The sequence below is a fragment of the Macrotis lagotis genome, chromosome X, assembly GCF_037893015.1.
Source record: "Macrotis lagotis isolate mMagLag1 chromosome X, bilby.v1.9.chrom.fasta, whole genome shotgun sequence".
NCBI classification, from domain to species: Eukaryota; Metazoa; Chordata; class Mammalia; order Peramelemorphia; family Peramelidae; genus Macrotis; species Macrotis lagotis.
Genome location: NC_133666.1, coordinates 643182468 through 643188763, shown reverse-complemented (window position 1 = coordinate 643188763; position 6296 = coordinate 643182468).

Sequence of the window (6296 nt, the reverse complement as noted above, 5' to 3'; positions counted from 1 at the left end):
TAACCCCGTTTGCCTTGCAAAAAAAAAAATGAGGGGTTTTAACTAAGTAAAGATTCTTAACTTTGGCCATTGACAGTCTGAATAAGGTTTCAAATGGATAGAACAATGTATAGAATTATGAAGAAAACCAATTATATTAAACTACTGTTTATAAAATATTTTAAACAAATTTACATAACTCAGAACCCCTGAACAGAAATAACTCTAAAAGTCCTTCTAGTTCTCACATTGTTTTTTTTTAATATTTGTTTTTTTTCCAAGTACATGCAACAGTAGTTTTTAACAACCATTTTTTTGACAAAGTTATGACTTATAATTTCTCTCCCTCTCTTCCTTTCCCCATCCCTGATAGAGAGCAATCTGATATAAGTTCTATATCTATAGCCATACTAAACATAGATTAATATTATGTTGTGAGAGAAGAATGAGATCCGAGTGGAAGAAGGAAAACATTATAGAGAAAAAAAAGATAATATGTAAGACAAATTGTAAAAATTAGAGATAATAAGCTTTGTTCTTGATTTAAACCTCACAGTTCCTTCTCTGGATATGAATATTATTTTCCATCACAAATCTTTTAAAATTGTCTTTGATTATTCTGTTGAAATGAACAAGTCCATCATAGTTGGTCATGATCCCATGTTGTTAATGTGTATAATATTCTCCTGGTTTTGATCATTTCACTCCACATCAATTCATGCAAGTCTTTTCAGACTTTTCTGAAACCCTGTCCTTCATGATTTCTTATAGAACAATAGTGTTCCATCACATACATACATATACCATAATTTGTTTAGCTATTTCCCAATTGATGGATATCTCTCCAATTCTTTTCCACAGCAAAAAAAGAGATGCTATGAATATTTTTATATGTCTCATTCTGTTTTAATGACACTGCTCAAATAGATTTGAGTCTATTCTTTACCACTTCTTCATGGGTGAATTAAGTGTAGTTTTTGTAGTTTAATTTAGCTGCCTTTACAGATTTCTGCCACTGGAGGGAGAACTTCATTTACTTTTTTTGATAGTGGTGCACAATATAAAAATACCTATACAGAAGAGAGGAACCTGTGTTTTTATTTTTATTTGAATTTTAAAAGAAACATTAAAATTTTTTAGAATCACAGGTTTTGGGGCGGCTAGGTGACGCAGTGGATAGAGCACCGGCCCTGGAGTCAGGAGTACCTGAGTTCAAATCCGGCCTCAGACACTTAATGATTACCTAGCTCTGTGGCTTTAGGCAAGCCACTTAACCCCATTTGTCTTGCAAAAACCTTTAAAAAAAAGAATCACATGTTTTGGAGCTAGGAGGGGACCCAAGAAATTATCTGGTCTAGCTTCTTTGTAGAGATAGGGAAACTGCTGAAGCTCTCCCAACAGAAATGATTTAAACAAAGTCACACAGGATTAAATGGCAGAAAGCCAGAAGTGGAACCTGGATTTCCTAAGGCTTAGTTATGGCTTTTTTTTTTGAGACTACAACTTTTTCCCTTTAGGGAAAGATATTAGTATTATATATTTTTTTTTTATCAGAAGGAAGTCTGTATCAAACAAAATGTCTGCTTAACTTTATTTTTTTTTTTTGCAAGGCAAACGGGGTTAAGTGGCTTGCCGAAGGCCACACGGCTAGGTAATTAAGTGTCTGAGACCGGATTTGAACCCAGGTACTCCTGACTCCAGGGCCGGTGCTTTATCCACTGTGCCACCTAGCCTCCCCTCAAAATATTTTTAAATGTAAGTTAGGAAACACTGGATCTCTAAGAAGTGGAGAAGTTGAATATTGACAGGCTCCTGAGTAGAATGAGCAAGAGAGCTCAGGTATCACAGATGCTCGCCTTCTCAGACATTAAGTGTCTGAGACCAGATTTGAACCCAGGTACTCCTGACTCCAGGGCCAGTGCTCTATCCACTATGCCACCTAGCCGCCCCAATGCCACCTAGCCACCCCTGCTTAACTTTAAAGGCAGCAAGTTGTCAGCTATCATATTCAGCACCTGTGAGAAGGACTGGGGATTCAAAGAAAGATGAAATTAGACTCTGATCTCAAAGAGTTTGTAATCTAAGAGGGGAGACAATATCTAAATAGGTGTATAAACATAGAGGATAAATTGTAGATAATTTCAGAGGGAAGGGACTAAGATGCCATTTGATGAATAAAGGATAGGTTCTGACAGTTTGTGATGCTGTTGATTCTGGTCTGAGGATTAGTGAGGCTCATGCCCAGAAATTTGCCCATGAGGGGGAAAGAAAATTGCATTAGTATATCTAACCTGGATACGACTGGGAACAACAATAGTGTGGGAGAGCTGTCTCTCTCCCAGAAAAATATAAGCATATGGAAAGTTTGCCTTGTCTTCATATCCCAAGCATCAACCACAGTGTCTGTCTACATACTGGGTGCTTAATACATTTTTGCTAAATTAATTGGTGTTGGGGCAGCTAGGTGGCATAGTGGATAGAGCACCGGCCCTGGAGTCAGGAGTACCTGAGTTAAAATCTGGTCTCAGACACTTAACAATTGCCTAGCTGTGTGGCCTTGGGCAAGCCACTTAACCCTATTGCCTTGCAAAAAAACCAAAAAAAACCCAAACCTAAATTAATTGGTGTTAATTCTTGAGAAAGTACAGGAACCATAGAGGGGAAGTTGTCGCATCTGGGTGAAGTTCAGCAGGGGCAGAAAAAGAGTATTATCTTCAAAATATAATGCACGACCCTTAGAAGAAATTGATAAAGAATCTGGAAAACATTACAAAACTGACAAAAACAGGCTTTCTCAAAGTCACAACTCCCAATTGAAAAGGACGAGAATACTGGATTCATGCTTATTGTATAGTGATCAAAAAAGGCATTAGATTTAGTAGAGCACCATACCACTATAAAGACAATCCTCCAATAAAGCCACATGTTAAAATTTTACAAGATTGATTGAAAGACACCAAGAGAACTAATTCTATTAGCCATTTGATTTATATCAAGTAAAGGCATGGAACAGAAAGACATATTCACCTAAGATATTTGCCAAGTATGCAAATATGAAGGATTCCCTGTAGATCATGACATTTCTCAGATGTTTTGTGTGGGGGTGACATTGTTCTGAGCCCCAAAATTATTGCTGACCCATTGATTGTGCATCAGAGTGACAAACAGCATAATTGAAGAGAGCATGACTGGGAAAGGAAGCTATTCTTGCTGCAAGAGCAAAGGATACAGATATTCATTCCATTAGTATCTTTGAATTATCTCGAGACCTGGAGGAAGTCTCCCAGCCTTTTAGAGGATTTATAGAACATCAAGAATCAGCATGAGCAGGCTTGCAGCTACCCCTTAAAGGGAGTAGCCACTTGGATGAGATCACAGATCCTTTGCCATATCAGAAGTATAAAGCATGAGAAACGAAAAAAAAATACAAAGATAATGCTAAAAAGAGCAAAGAATTGTCATATGGAATTAATCAAGGAAAATTTTTTTAGAGGAGATGGATTTTGAATCAGGTTTCAAAGGGGAAAAACCTCTTGACCTTTGTACATCAACTAGTTCCTCTCCATCTCTTCTCCCCTTCACTGTCCAGCTTTTTTTTAATTTAAAGACATTTAAAAACCAATGTCTTTATTTTTACATCAAAATCATTCCCCAATATCTATATATTTCTCTCCCCAAACTTGTCCCTTTTAACAAAAGAATTAAGCAAAACCAACCAATTATGTGACTGTTTACTTTTGGCTTTCATAGTCGTCTAGTATCTATATTCAATACTGGTCTTTGCATTTATTCTGAATTATCTTTTAGTGTTGCTTTTATTTACCTTGTAGTTATAGTACAAAACTTTTCTTTTTGTTCAAATCTTCTCATGCTTCTTTACATTCCTCATATTTGATCTTTTTTATAGCACAATAATAGTCTGTGATATTCATATATTCAGAAGGGGAAGGGAAGAAAAGAATCACTTAACATGTGCCAGATATAGTGTTCAGCACTTTACAAATATCTGATTCTCACAACAGTCTTTTGAGATAGATGCTTATTATTATCATCACCTCCATTTTATATTTCAGGAAACAGGCAGATAGCTGTTATTGATTTTGTAGGGTCACACAGCTAGTATCTGAGACTGAATTTGACTCAGGTCTAACTTCTAGGTCCAGAGTGCTATCGAAGAGTATAGATGAGCAGAAGAGTTCTGAAAATAACAAATCAAAGGGAAGCTAGGTGGCGCAGTGGATAGAGCACCGGCCCTGGAGTCAGGAGTACCTGAGTTCAAATACAGCCTCATACACTTAATAATTACCTAGTTGTGTGACCTTGGGCAAGTCACTTAATCCCTTGCAAGGAAAAAACCTAAGAAAAAGAAAAGAAAGAAAATAACAAATCAAATTAACTATGTGTTTTTTGGCAAGGCAATGGGGTTAAGTGACTTGCCTAAGGTCACACAAACATTAAATGTCTGAGGTCGGATTTGAACTCAGGCCCTCCTGAGGTACTCTATCCACCATGCCATCTAGCTGCCCCTATTTTATATATATTTTAAAACAAGTGGTATGGAGTAGAGATTCATGATTTCATATATAACCTTTTTATTTTCTATATTATATAATTTGTACTAGTCTTTTTTGGCATTTTAAGTCCAAAATATTTTTAAAAACTATCAAAATAAAGGCATCTAAATTTTTAATGATAAAGATGAAAGGGATATTGAGGGATAAATATAAAGTCTTAACCTTGGATTTAAGAAATTGGCTTCATTATTTATTCACAGGATGACTACATCATTATCAGTAAACAGTGATAGTTTTATTACCTTTTTACTTTATCTAATTTCTTTCTCATTGCTTTTACTGTCTGCTGTTACAAGGACTATATCAAATAATTGTGGAGGAGAGAGGTCATTCTTACTTCACTTTGGCATTTATTGGAAAAACATTCTAGTATATTTCCATTGCTTGTGATGCTTGCTTTTCATTTTAGATAGATGTCTTTTAAAATTAAAAAAAATTATTTTGTGCAAATATTTTGTAGGATTTTGTTTTGTTTTTAGCATAAATTTGCACTGTACTTTATCAAAGGTCTTTTCAGCATCAGTTGAGATAATCATATGGTTTTAGACATTTTGGATTTTTAATATGATTAATTATGTTTATTTTTTTTCTTAACATTAAATCATCCCTGGTATAAATCCCACGATAGGAGTGTAGTGGGTTGTGGAGGAGGGGATGCTCATGCTTCATGACCTGTTTGTTTTTCTTAACCTCATTGGTTGGGGAGGGATCCTGAATATTATGGTAACATCTAAAGTTGCTTTATCTTTGGCAGATTCAGAGAAAATATTTAGTCCTCTATATTGTCAATCATATGATCCAGAAGTTCCTCATCCACAAATTTTATACTCTAGCCTCCCTGAACAAGCTTTATACATTCATGCTTTTGTACCGTTCCTTACACATGCTTTTGGGTCTAGAATGCCCTCCTTCCCTATCCTTTTGCTTAATGAACTTCTACCTGCACAGCTCAATAAATCCTTCCCTGATTCCATCCCTGAAGTCTGTTGAGCTTCACTCTCAGCACTTTGTACCTCCATAATGAATTATAGTTATCTGTTTATATCTTATCTTTATACTAGGCTAAAGAAAGGGATTACATCTTCTCTTAGCTTTGTATATCTCCCCTAGTACCTGCCACAGTGTTCTGTATGAAATAGGCATTGAACAAATGTTTATTGAATTCAACTTAACATTTATTGACTAGAATGGGAAATAGGAAGATAAGACTCATTTCAGAAGTGTATTTGGGGAGGGTCCAGTTCATTTGGGGAGCAAACGAGATAATTTGACTAGAAAGGGAAGTACCAAATATAATCTCTCCTCTATATGACAGCCCTTCAAATACCATAAGATAGTTCTGTCCTCCCTGAATCTTTTCTCTAGCTTAAACATACCCAGTTCCTTTAATCCTCATATCAGTAAATTTAAGACCCTTCACTGGCCTGGTTGCCATCTTCTGGGCTCCCTAGCTTATCAATATCTCTAAATTGTGCTCAGAAGTGAATGCAAGACTCTGAATGAGGTCTAACAAGGGCAGAATGCAAGGGGATCATCATCTCTCCATTCCTGGAAGCTCTATCTCACCTAATGTACCTCAAGATTGTATTAGCATTTGTGTCAAACAAAAGGATGCTTTTCAAGACAGATGCTGTCTATCTGTGCCTCCCCTAACATATTTATCAAGGGTTTGTTTTTTTTTTTAATCCAAGTGGAGGACTTTATATTTATCCCTCTCAAATTCTATCTTATTAGATTCCCAGG